This window comes from Taudactylus pleione, unplaced genomic scaffold (genome assembly GCF_031769625.1).
Source record: "Taudactylus pleione unplaced genomic scaffold, aTauple2 ptg000039l, whole genome shotgun sequence".
Classification (NCBI taxonomy): domain Eukaryota; kingdom Metazoa; phylum Chordata; class Amphibia; order Anura; family Myobatrachidae; genus Taudactylus; species Taudactylus pleione.
Window position 1 is genome coordinate 4,195,348 of NW_028284441.1, and position 14,364 is coordinate 4,209,711.

Here is a 14,364-nt window from a genome sequence, read left to right on the forward strand (position 1 = left end):
ATACATCGACCACTATGGGATGTGAACGCAGTGCTTGTGCTAGCTTTTTTTCCCCGCAAGCATTAGGAGGAAAACAGTGGGAAAAAATGGCTGGTGACGTGTACTATGACGCTGCCTGTTAATTATGCATGCCTCTAAAATGGCGTGGAAACACTTCGCATCTCCAACCCCACGTTTTTACTGGACTGCCCCTGTCACCACCCACAAACGGCCTCTCCTGTCACTCACTCTGCTGGGCTGGTTTTGCTGGGCGAGCGAGGGATCTGTGATCGCACAGTGTAGTTCGCGAATGCGAACTGCGATACATATGCATGTGCAGATTAGCAACCATCGGCAATTGCAAACGGACTGCAGATACCGTCCGGGTCTGAATCAGGCCCTTAATGGCTTAAGGGGCCTATCCATTAGCAGATAAATTTGAACGATGAATGATTTATCGTTCAGTTGTTCAATTTATCTGCTAATGGATAGGCTCTGAACGATGAAAATGCGCACTCCCGCGGCCGACAAATTTTGTCTTTTGTCTCTCCAACATGTTGGTCAATTATCGTTTATCGCTGATAGATATTAAAAATATTTGTTGCGGTAAACGACGAACGATATTTTTAATGAAAAAGAATAGAAACATTAAAAAAAATCTGAATGATGTCATGCAATATCGTTCGTCATTTGCAAAAATCTGTCATGTACATGACAAATATCTGTCACAGCAGCCCCAGGAATTTTCAAGGGATAAATCTTTTGTCTTTCATCTTTTGAAAAAGATCTGCTAACGCTGCCCAACCACTAGGCGATTATACCTAGCGATGGAGCGATAATGACGGTCGTTATCGCTCCATCGCTTGGTAATCGCCCGCAAATCAGGCAGTAAAAGGTTAAAAATGACCAGCAGGCCATCGCCTGAGGTAGAACATCCAGAGATCCATCCGAGTATAGTCTGTCCCGGGATAATCATAGGAGCAGCCAGGATCACCGGCCGGGGCAGGAGCAGCACATGCGGGGTCACTGTACCGCACCACTGGGGCTGGCAGCTGCCTGAGTCACCCGATCACCCGGGGCAGTACAGAGCAGCGGTGCCCGAGAGCAGCCAGTCCGTATGCCAGCATTTCACCCTGCTAACATTTGAATACTAGAGTCCCTGCCCTGGTGCACTCTGCTTGGTGATGTTTCCTCTGGTATCAACCATAAAGTTCTTGTGGCTGCGGTGCTGTAGGACAAGCCTCGGGGAGCTGAAAGTCCGTGTTCGCCTTGAAGACGGACAGTTAGCAGAAGAGAGCCTGCAGGCGGACAGTGAGAGAGACTGCATCACTCTGGAGTTCCGAAAGGCAGATGGAACTTTTATCACCTACCTGGCCGACTTCAAACAGGGTGTGAAGATTTTCCGGATTCTGATCTTAGGGTAACTGGAGAGAGGACAAAGCCAGTTTCAGGCTCTGTGTTTCATTACCCAACTACAGAACAATGAGGTTATCCCCAGTGAGTCTATGGCCAAGCTGCGGCAGAAAAATCCACACACCGTGCATCAGGCAGAAGAAGTGAGAGGAGCGGAGAGTCTTCAGATGGACGTGGCCGTCAATTTCACAAAGGGCGTCCAGCTTAGTTCCCACATTCATAACATCTGCTCTGAGGCCAGAGAGGCAATCTACACACGACAAGACGACGTGCGGGCCTAGCTCAGGAAAGGTGTTGATGGATCAATGCTCGAGGTCCTTCCCCATTTGTCCTCCCTCCCTGCCCTGCACCCCTGCAAGCTCTGCTCTCGCGACTGGAAGCCCTGCATCTGCTCTTACCACCTAAGCTTGGAATGGATACCGTGTAGCCTCAAGTATTGCAAAAGTCGGGATCCGGCTGGCAAGACCACCTCCTACAAGTGCGGCATATCTAATAAACTCACAATTGTAACCCAAATTGTTACATTTGTGCATATAGGTGTCTGTCTAAGGTTCTCAGTAACATTTGTTTGTCTTTTACCTAGTAACCCCAGACAATTGTGCAGGTGATGTGAATGGATTCATAATTAAATTTGCAGCATTAGAATGATACCCACAAAATAAAAATAATTAAATGTCTATAAATGTTTAAATATATAAATAGATAAGTAAATAAAAAGTCCCAATAGCATCAAAAGTTAATATATAGAATTGTTGTTTGATATACCGGTAGCTGATGAAGATTTTTCTCTGTATAAAATACCCTTCATGTGAAAAATATTATCATAGTGTATAGTGTAGTAATACACAAGAGTGCCTAAACAAAGTTGAAAATAACAAAATGATATACTTTCTTTTGGACGATGTGTAAAACACCATGTTTCTTTTAATGCCGCACTTGTTGTAAGAGAAACTCCCAGGTAGTATGAATTGGCCGTAAAAGACATCTCAGACATTTTTGTTCAGGGAAAGTGTTCCCACACTCGATATTACCCCTCTAAGAAGATAAATAATCTAACTCTCCCCATAGACAATGAGAGAGACTTATGTACTGGTGTCATAATTAGAAAATTAAATAATGAAATAATTAAAAAGCAAGGTTACAAAGAGAATACAAGAACAGTGAGAGATACATAAATTATTTACAAATTCATATAGAAAAAGTTTGCCGATAATTTGGCCAATAATGAATAACTAACATATTCATTATATTATATTCTAGACCAATAGTGTTTTCATGCGTACTTAATGCTATCCTAAATTCATCATGTTGGAATACTTATAACTTGGTAGAAAGTTTTTTTCTTTTTCCAAGATAAGATCTCTTCTACTAAACGGATAGTCAGAGTAAATTGTAAATAGTCATAAACCCTACTAAGTTGGATTTTCAGTAGGATTTGTTATCTGAAAACTGCTATTTGAGCTAGACTACCCCGACACTAGATATCTATCCAGTACTGCTTCACACTTCTTGACATTAGCAATCCCTACATTTATCAGCCAAAAGCTGGTTCAACTGAGTAATTTTTATTCACTTCCATTAGTGAACATACCTATATGCTTGAGCAAATTGTTTTATTACTGTATTTATTACTTATTGTGTTTCATTTGTATTATGTTATATTTTAGATCAAACTAATTGTATCCAAAGGACAATTCATATGGTCATTTTTATTTTTAATTTTACTTTCACTTCTGAGCGCCACCTTTCTATATACATACTTTTGCAGCTTAGCCACACCATGCAACTTTTTCTCCATATATGCATCTAATTTGCATCACTAATGTGACAATGTAAGAAAACATCAGTAAACATTTGAGGGTCGCAGGCAAATGCCGCCAACTCAGAATCAGTCTCTATTTATACACTAGTATTTTCCTAACCTCGAACCTGGTTGTTAACCATCAATAGTGGATGGCCATCCCTATTCCCAGTCCATTATAGAAATAGAGAAGCAGCAGCTGGTATATTCACTGGTAAAAAGCTGTTGGCTACTTCTTTATGTCAACGACTTTATGTAATTCTGAAAAACGTCAACAATTAGGCAGTAATTTCACTCAAAATGTAAAATTATATTGAATAGTGTTGCTCACTGCTGTTTTTGATTGAGGGGACACTGGGGGGAGCCTCCAATAGTAGTACAAGAAAATATTAAAGATGCAAATAACTAAAGAAAACAAATCAAATAAATAAGTGCATAACTAAATTGTATAATGAGAGCACAATATTAAATTCACAGAAATAGACTGACCAGTCATAACGTATAGCACAAATTACATATGATCCTGCACTAGCAATCTATATACATAATCGTATTATTTCACGTTAATAGCTCTTATATTTTGCATGCGACATTTACTCAGTAATAAAGATTCTATATATTTATCTGAGGTTATTAACAGTATTTAAGATATAACTATGAAGTTTATTACTGAGGTGCTACCATACACTTAAAAAAATACTTAGAACAAAATAGAAAGAAAAGGTGTAGTGTTTTTGTTTAGGTGCACTTACGTAATTACCGCATAGAGCATTAATTATATGGCTAAAATATTAACTCTTTATTGAAATTTCTTTAAAACAATTCTGGAAGGGTTACCGATAGGGCAAAATATTTAAAACAAGATATAAGTATAGATGGATGTGTTTATAATGAAAAAATAATAATGAGAAAGTGTGTTTAAAACTTATCATTTTCCCCACTGGTTTTATATATATATATATATATATATATATATATATATATTGGGGCTGGATTCAGAGTATCTCTTGTTGATCTCTTTGTAGTATCATGAAAGGAATCAGCAGTCCTTATTCATTGCCTCTTGTCAATAATACTTTTAATCTATAAAGTATTTTCAGCTACTGGGATGCTATATTCTTGTATAACTGTATTACCACGTGCAAATCACACATCAGTGATACATTGTGTCTTCTGTTTAATAGCAGTTCACTGATCTCTTCTATGTATAACTAGCTAGATGCCTGTGTATTTCCCACTATTGTAATGGGAGTATATCCTGTTGGAGTGTACTAGTGATTTTATTGTTCTCTTAGAGGGAAGTTTCGTTTGAGCTGTCTGTTATACAGATTAACAAAGAATCCTAATATGTAGTTTTATAACTGTCCGTCTAAAGAGACTTGCATATATGACATAACTGTTTTCCTTGTGTAGATGCAACAATGCTCACAGCCACCCAAAGGAAAACTGTGTCAAAAAAAGGTTAAAAAATACTTAACACCCCAAAAAATTACTTTGAAAAAGAGGACAAAAAAGTACAAAGTTGGAGGACAAACTTAAAAACTAGCTAAATAGACTCCAGGAGGGTCCACAAGTATTCCACAGGTGTTTTTAAAATTGTGGTTGCTTGTGGCAGGTATTTTTTTACGTTTTTTAACACTTCACATTAGCAACTTTAAAATATGCTTGCACCCATTTTCGTGTACCCCAAATTTGCTGGTACTACTTATTTTTTGTAAAAAAAACCTGTTAAATACTATTCTTCACCACTTTTGCAAAGACGCTAATTAGCAGCTATTGCGATAATTTAAGTACTCCAAATACATTCAGCAGGCCTATTCGGGGGTATCTATAGTGATCCCGAATGTCAGAGCTACTTTTGGAGGGTGTCAGGCTGATTTCCCCAATTCTGACAGCACTTTTCGCCAGTTCTGAATTCGCCGGGTTCCGTTTTCGCCGATTTCTATTTGAATACGGGAATAAGCGGGGACGAGCGCGATACTTTTCCGCATGGAAAACCAGCGATGTCGGCGAAAAGTATGGCATGTGAAAAGTACGGGACTTTTCGCACCTAATTGAATATGCCACCAAAGGTGGCTAACCTTCAGTCTGACCTTATGCATCTTGCCACCAGGCTTCTGGTCCTGGAGGACCACAGAAAAGCTATTGTTGACTATCAAAACAAGTTGCGAGACGTGATGGTCATGATCTTCGATTATTGCAGAATAAAATCGATGATCTAGACAACAGGGGCCAGAGAAGCAACTTGCAAATCTGGGGCCTCCAGAGGATATCCCGTCCCAAAATCTTATGGCTGTCTTGATGAAGATCTCTAATAAAATCCTGCAGCAAGTTCCTGCCAAACCCATCATCTCTGATAGAGCGTGCAGAGCTCTACACCCAAGAGGGGTTTTAGCTGATTTGACATCATGACATAATTTATACTGTAAGATGCATTATTTTGTCATAAAATAGGAGACACTGGATGGATTATCTTGTATATTGTTCCTTTTCTTTCTCCTACTTACATGCAATTGGTAAAAGATGCAGACACAGGTGCCGCAGCGTCCGACCCAGAATCAGAATCTATATGAGTAATATTTAAAATATTATCCTCTACATCATTAGCGGTGGACCTGTACTTCAGTTTTTCACTGTACTTAATACACTGTGGACCTGATTCAGACCCGCTCGCTAAGGCGCAATCGCTCGCTCTGAGCGATTTTCGCCCATCTGCGCATGCGTATAATTCACAGTGCGCGTGCGCAAGCCATTCATTGCGATCTGATTTTTGTAGCTTGTAAGCCACTATCAGGTCGCTGCTTTGAGTGCCGTTTGTGGGAGGTAACAGGGGAAGGTGCTTGTGAACGGGGGAGTGGATGTGCGAACGCAGGCGTGTCTGGCCGCCAAAACGCTGTTTAAAGGGCGTGCATAATTAGCAAAGTAGCATCATTGTACACGTCACCTGCATGTATTTCAGCCAGTGCTGATCGCTGTGCTTGTGGCAGGCTAAAGCAACCCCAAGGTCTGCGAGCAGCTCCGATGGCTCACGATGGTCCAGTTTAATCCTTCATTTCCCGGAGATGACGTGTGTTGCGAGTGGCAAGGGGGCGTCTACAGACATTTGCGAGCGCACTTTGCCGTAGCTCGCTAAAACATAGTGGGCATCCTTACGTGATGCAGTGCGAGCGCTTAATTTAAATATCCGGCCCCTTTTTGCCAGCGAGCGATCGCATTTTGCGAGCAGCTCTGAATGAGCTCCTGTATGTTTAGACTATTGTGTTTTTACTTCACAATGTTTGCATCATCCATGTCATTTTCTATGGTCACCTTTCACCTAGATCTGTAATGCTCCAATAAAAACGTAAAGCATAAGAAAAATAAAAAAAATGCCGAATGCAGTTAACTGATATGAGAGTTGGATTCCAAAAGATGTGCATATGGGTGCCCCTTAGTGTGCATATTGTGTGTCAGCCAGAATAGATCAATTGGATGTAGTCCAGGAACTCTGAGGACAATCCCTCAGTGTGGAATTATGGGGAACCAGCAGTTAGTTGCCCAACAGTTATATGATATCAAGGAAAAAGGGAGGCAGAGATTGACAGTCCCACCATGAGCAAGTACTGTATTAGCTCCTGAAACAAGTGATCTTGTAATTACCCAATGAGCCTAATGGTTGGCAGACTGATTACAGATGTGAATAAGTAATTTATGTTGCAATGCATTAAAAGATCTGAAGATAAGAGACTGTTCAGTAAATAGCATAGTGTTCCTGCTAGGATATTTTAGCAGGGCTCCAAGACCTGCCCGATTTCAAAATGGCAAAATGCGCCCTTTCCTTATGGCGGCGCCCTGCTGAAACAGCCTCTCGGGTGTTGTCCCCACCCACATGCAGCGCTCACCACTGGTGAATAGATGTCCTGCACACGGCATCTTTTCACAGTGAGTGTAGAGCTTGGGGGCAGCCCAGCATGTCCATAAGTACTGGGCATGCCCCCAAGAGTGATGAAAAGGGAGTGCATCTTAAGGATACGCCCCCTTTTCTCATGGCCAGGCCCTTTTTATGGTCTGACGCCTTGCCCCGTGCCAGACCTAGAATGATCACTATAGTACATATCCTTTTTTAATTCCAGAAAATGACCTGATGTCTGTTATTTTCATCATGCCCCATGTCGCCTGTCTCCTCTGTGGTTGATCTTTATTTACACCTGCATATGCAAAGTCTTCCATTTACCCTCACTGACCCACAGATCTATCTTTGGATGAAGAAAGGTGATAGGCTAAGCCAATGTTGGGCTACGCCATTTTCCCAGTGTTTTGTGCGGTGCCGACATGGGACTCTGGAGAAGTGAGTATACGAAGTCATTGCAAGGAGTGGGGTGTGAGAAGCCCCCGGTGGACTCAGTGTCTTGTGTGCACCACACACCCAGCACCCATTCTGCCACTGCGCTGATGCGAATTTACACATTTTTGTGTATCTCCATCCTATTCTGAGTCATACAGAATTCGGAGTAATCTATCTTTCCATTAAATTAAGCTTTTCAACAATGTGATCACATGGAACCGCTCTGTCTTGTGGGTGTGTCATTGCCGACCCCGACTATCTACAGAGCATGCTGGTCAACCTGGCTACGCTCGTCAGGTTCCCCATGTTCCGAGATCTGAGGTCGGGATCCTGCACTGAAAGACATTCAGAGAACGCCGTTCAGTGCGGGCACCGCACCCGGCGACTTGAAGGACTGAACGCTAGACGTTCAGTTTTTCAGGTCGTCTAATGGATAGGCCCCTTAAGAATTGTTCCTTGTGCTTAAATTACCAGTGCAAACAAGGGTTGAGGCTTCAGACACAATACTGAGCTACACAAAGGATAAGGGAAAGGACAGAAAGGAACGTTTTGCTCCCTAATGGAAGTGCTATGATTCACAGGGCAATGTTAGTTGAACTAAAGAGTGTATTATACTAAGGATTGCCAAGAACATTATATTTTTAGCAGTGCACAACATTTTGTAGCCAACCGATTGTAAATTAGCTTAAATCAGACTAGCAAGACAAATGAAAGTGTGGATGCCTGAGTTTTTTTAACACATTTTTTAATTAAGAATTATATTCTCCTATAAGCTGTTTTTAATGATGCTGTAAATTATGTCTGGAAAACAGAAGCAGTATTTTTTGAACATAATACACAAGTGACTTTATTATATTTATAAACTTTGATGTCATCAGTGCTTATTAGAACAATAGAAACGTGTCCTCATAGCCTATTGCTGCAGTCTGTGTCCTTATACAATATTGCCACAGACATGCCAAACAGCCCTTCTCTGTGTACAAGGTCCCGTGCGACTCAGCTTGTGCTGAGCATATTTTTCACTCGAATTTGCATCTTAGTCGCACAAATTACAAACAATCGAACAAAACCACTTAATGAGACTGCACTAGTTAATTTGATATATGACACATGTACCTCTGCGTGTGAATGAGTCTGAATCTGTATACAAAGTGCTAAGATGCAGAGGCCACAGATTATTTTCACAACAAATGTCCTTGTGCTTATTCTGCGACTTTGTACATATTTAATTCCTGTGCAGTTAAAGTCGCAGCCTGGTGTCTCGAGGCGGGCATCTCATGCCACATGGTCGTACTGTGGCTTGATGTATGAGGGCACATTTGTATGTGTGTATTATAAGGGATAAAAAAACCTCTACTGTAATGATTATAGATATTATCTCTGCTGCCCACTTCATTTTCCTCTTATGTTGCTCTATCTCTGTTGCACTTCTCTACCAGTTACTCCATTGACTAATTATACCAGGGCACGGCCTGGGGCTGTAGAATGGAAAAGGGGCATGGCTATGCATCGTTGGGGCATGGTCACACCTCCCAGGGCATACAGCGAGTCACGGCACACCACTGTCTCTCTGCATGCTAGCCTAGCAGAGCAACAGGAGGGGGAACTACTCAGCCAGGCTTTCAAGTCGTACTGACGCATCAGGCCATTGGCTTCGCCCAGTTCTGGCATTTGCCAGATAGCCAGTCCAGGCCTGCCTATACCATACCAATCAAGTGAAAACTGCTCTCTGTCACCTACAAAGCCCCCAACCACACTTCTCCAGCCTATATCTTCACTCTTATGTCCTCTTGTACTCCAATCTGCCCTCTATGCTCTGCCAATGACCACCTCCTCTCATCCTCCACAATTACCATGCTACAATTAAGATTTCTCCGGGCCACCACCTACCTCTGGAGTGCCCTCCCATGCTCAGTTATACTTTAATTCAGCCTCCCAGCCTTCAGTTGTGCCATTAGAAAATTTTTGCATTCTAGCTTACCACTCTCCTATTGCTCTAATTTCTGCCCTCTCCTACAGTGCTCTTTTCATCCTGTCCACCCATATTTCTATACAGTACAGTACAGGGCATCTGTGCACACTGGTCCTGCACCCCCTGCTCCTGGCGCACATTATATCGGGCGATTACTGGGCATGCGTATGAATCGCAGTGCATGTGCGTGAACTAGCCATTGCAATCGGGACTGTGATAGCAGTGACTATGCAGATCCATCGCAGAGTGATTGACAGGAAGTGCCGTTTGTGTGTGGTGCTGGGGGTTGGTTGAGGAAACGCAGGCATGCCAGTGCATTTGCACACCATTTCAGGGGCATGCATAAATTAGCCACTGCAAAGCCATATGCAGAGTGAGGTCTCATAGCATGCATAGCTGTCAGCAATTTCTGAGTAAGTTCAGGGCTTGTACACATGTGCATATGGTCTGATGGTATTCAATTGTACCAATGGTTTCACTACTCTGCTAAGTACACCATAGCTAGTTTGCACAAGGGGTTCCAAATTGCCTTTTTTCCTCGCAGTATTCAAAGGGTGTGTGTGGCATACTAATTTGTACATTGTCATTAAAATAATCCATTCTATTGATTCTTACTGTATCAGATTAAGTCATGGTAGAGGTGTCAATATGTGGCCATTTTTTTAAGCCTGACCAGATGTCATAATGTTTCACCCTGGTGTGCTGAGTTGACTCCTTACATCATCATCAGTGGGTCTCCTGGAAAAGGTAATTTTTTTCCCGACAGTAGTATTAGCAGGAGAAACTGAAGCAGGAGATGTGTCATGTGCCACTTGAGCTGATAACTTGCTCGTGAGGAGCTTTGCATCTCTTAAGATCTATGTCAGTTGGAAAAAAAGACATTATTTAGGACTTAAACCTAGGATCAAGCATGGTTGCCAAAATGTAGTGATCCAATTGGAAGATGTTGCAAACCCTTTGGTTCTGGCAAAGCAAATAAAGAACATGATCTAGAAGTCCTACATACTTAGCGGAACCACTTAGTCTCATCTCCACGTTCAGCTTCTCTAGTTTTTTTCCAGTAGTTTAATTAAGGGTATGACCTGACTCAAGCTGGCAGTGTCTGAACTCACTTCATACTGTACAGTAGGTTACAATTTAAAATAGACAAGAGACAAGAACAATAGGAACCTGAAAAGCATTTTGGCACCCAGTATGCTTAGAAAAATTCCTAGGGAGAAGATTGTTAATAAGATCCCTTCATGGTTACCTGCTCCCATGATAGGGGGTTATAAATGTGTAAAAACCAGATGTTTGACATGCACTTACATCTCTAATAGAACTATAGAAGTTACATCACATACTACTAGAGAGACATTCCCTATACGAGAACTCATCAATTGTGATACCACCTATTTTGTCTACTTACTGAAGTACCCTTGTGGCTTCCAGTATGTAGGCAGTACCACTCGGTCTCTGAAAACAAGGTTCAGAGAACATAGAAAGGTTATACCAAACATAGTGTTTCTCAGCATTTTTACAACAAACACAACAGTGACCCAAGCGGCCTAGTGGTAATTGGTATACAACATGTGGCAAATAGGGGTGGGGATAGATTCAGACACTTGTGCAAAAAATAAGTATTATGGATATTTAAACTTGGAACCTTGTTTCCATCTGGACTGAATGACAATATAGAATTTGAATCCTTTGCCTAATACTGTGTGGTTGTCACACTATCAATATATATTTACACTAATTTTACATCTGTCAACCCTTTGGTTCCTTGGGCTTTACAGATGTATAGTCCCACCATTGTGTTAGAACGCCTCTTCTATCAATCAGGACTGTACTCCTTGTGGATATTGCCACTTTTTTTTAGAAAACTATGTACAATTGCAATATAGTTTGATTATATTTATATTTATTATTTTATTCTTTTGACATACAAAATAACTATACAATTATAATGTTATGAAGAATTATGATCAGTTTTAGGAGGTATTTATTGGGAGTTATAAAAAGTGCCATCCTGATATGATGTTATCCCAGAATCTACCATCAAGGGATAGGATGAGAGTAATTGTGTAGTGGCAAAACAACTGACTGGGACACATGAGGTTATGGGTTCTAGATACACATAGTCTAACGTAAGACTATATATACATATATACATCTCTCATTTTTTTCTTTAAACTAGATGGATGGATATATTTTTTTAAAATCTCTTTTTATGTGAGTATATATATATCAACAATTGAACTGATTGTTTATGAACATTATGTAGTAAAGTTTAATAACTGTGTACAGTTATATTTTTTGAATTGTTTTATATTGGTATGCTTATTGCAACACCATATTCCAAATATATTTACCTATATAATTGACACACATAAATGGTTTGTGGGTTTTGATTGTTATGAGGTAGAACTGATACACTTTCCATGCAAGAGTTAATATTTGGAGGTGACTTAGCAACTACTGGTGCCCTGATTATAACACGTTTATTATTATTTGATATATATATATATATATATATTAAAGACCTTTTTATGAGATTACATATGATCTCTATGTTTGCTGGGGGAGGTGAATGGGAGGTGGATCCTGAACAGGTGCCAACAATCTACATGTTTGGTACACCAATGAGACTGAGTGGTTCACATTTAAAAAGAGGGCCATGTGGAGTTTTGAATCACTCTTTGATAAAGCCCCAGATCTGTAGAGCGAAATGCGTCAAAAACTTTCTTTGGACCCGTTGGACCACTTATATCCATTTGAGCACTTGCTACAATATCTGCAATCCAAGACGCGAGGCCCACGATCCCAGTGGACACTCGCTGGCAGTCGAAGTAGAGGCTAGGATCGAGACGCGGCTGGATTAACATCTCCTAATTGCAAAGGAGCAGTTACACCTCCGTCTCTCCGGGTGCATCTGCCTCCTCCTACACCTGTACGGTTTCTTACTTACCTGGATGTGGATTCAATAATTCGTAAGTGAATTCTTTATGATATTGTCTCCCAGGACATGCAGCTCTACGGAGTGTGTCACGATTGAACAACAGTATATTTAATCCCTGGTGAGATCAACGATCACTAATTGCAGGTGTGGATATATATGGAATAACCTACGTTTTTATACTGGATGACAACAATTGTCCATACAACAAACCTTTTTAGAATCCACCTCCTCCAGCGATCTTTTTTAATATATTAATATATTGGTATAACATGTTTATTAATTTTATAATGGTTTAATTTTTGTGATTGTTTTATCCATTGTTTATTTATATTGGCCAGTCAATTGAATAGAAGTAAAAATATTTATAAATTATAATTTTTGTGTCAGTGGTGATTCATTCATATCGATCCTCTTGGAGACACATTTATAATAGCGCAGATATTCATACTGTTTTACAATTTAAAATGGTTTCAGTAGCTTGCATAAAACTTAAAGTATTCTAACATTTCCCCCATCTCCCTATCTCATAGCTTGATGTGTATGTCTTGATGGATTGTTGCTATTCCCCAGGTGCTGAAGCAAATAAAGAGTGGAATTCCACCTGGTTACTACCTCTTGTTTCAGTTGGTGGGATGGCAAATTGAACTTTTCTTTCAGCTATTGCATTGTTTACAGTTGCTGAATGCCGAAAATGGACAAAAATTTCACAGGCCTTAGCCAGCATCTCCACCACACACTTATCATTTTATTAGAAAGGCTGAACCACCAACCTTGTGGTTTTGTGTGCACAAAACATGGTACATGTTGAAATTCACCCAGTCGTAATGCTTGTACAAAGTTCCATTATTGAAATGACATATCCTGAGGATAATCTTAGTGGGTTAAGCCATTTTGCTATCACATCCCTGAGTTTTTCCAACAGATTGACACTGATATGCTTCTTAGTGAAGCCAGTGATACAGAGAGAATGAGCTGTGTGTTAGATACTGCTACTATGTGATACTCCCACCAAGTATGCTGTTATATTCATGTTAACTTTAGTTTGACCAGTACCGTTTGTCCACATATCTGTAGTTAAGTGGATAGTCAGTACAATGACATTTTCTAGGCAAATAATAACTTTTTTAACATCATGGTACAGGTGAGTAGTTGCTGTTCTGGAAAAATAGAATTCAGATGGATTTTGGTAGTGTGGACACATAAGCTCAAGTAATCATCTAAATGTATGTTAAACCAGAAAAATATGTCTTCATTCTGCTTTTATTATTTTGGGGTGAAGTTGACGGGGCCAAAACACCCAGTAAGTACAGTAATATACACTGCCCCTCAAACACACACAATCTTCCCTTGAAATACAGTATATATTATAATGTTTAAATAGGTGGCTTGAAAAGTTTTTCAAACCAGAAAAAAAAATATTTTTTGCGGTGCATCTCACTCAGACACAGCGCAGTATTTATTGGTCAGCTAAGTATGCAAGCTTGCAATCACAGTACTATCTCTGTCCCTAATGCACAAACTATAAACCCACTTTTGAAAAAGCATTTCAGGGAGTTTGTGAAAGGACCACCTATGAGAGCGGCAGTAAAGTTGACATGTACTGCTACATCTGAGAGGCGTGTCATAAAATTGATTTACATTCAAATGTAAATGAGTCCCAAAACAGTTAGTAAGATCTACGTGTTGATGAAAACACAGATACTTTTCATAAAATGCAGATAGCCATAGGGATCATTGTGCCTTATAACCAATGCAGGGAAATTATACTAATGATCCCATTTGAATGTATGAGTGTGAGTCAAAAATTATCCACACTCTGGCTGTAGATTGTATTTTAATCAACTTTCAGAAAAGACAAATACATTATATTTTGACATAATCTCCCTACTTTTTAATACACTTTGTCCATCTGCCAACAAGCTTTCGTATTCCCT

General features: G+C 40.2%; 1 pseudogene; it reads left to right on the forward strand.

Annotated features, from left to right (window-relative positions):
• The first annotated feature begins 1,163 nt into the window (after positions 1–1,163).
• LOC148538571 (out at first protein homolog pseudogene) lies at positions 1,164–5,415 on the forward strand (annotated as a pseudogene).
• The last annotated feature ends 8,949 nt before the right edge of the window (positions 5,416–14,364 follow it).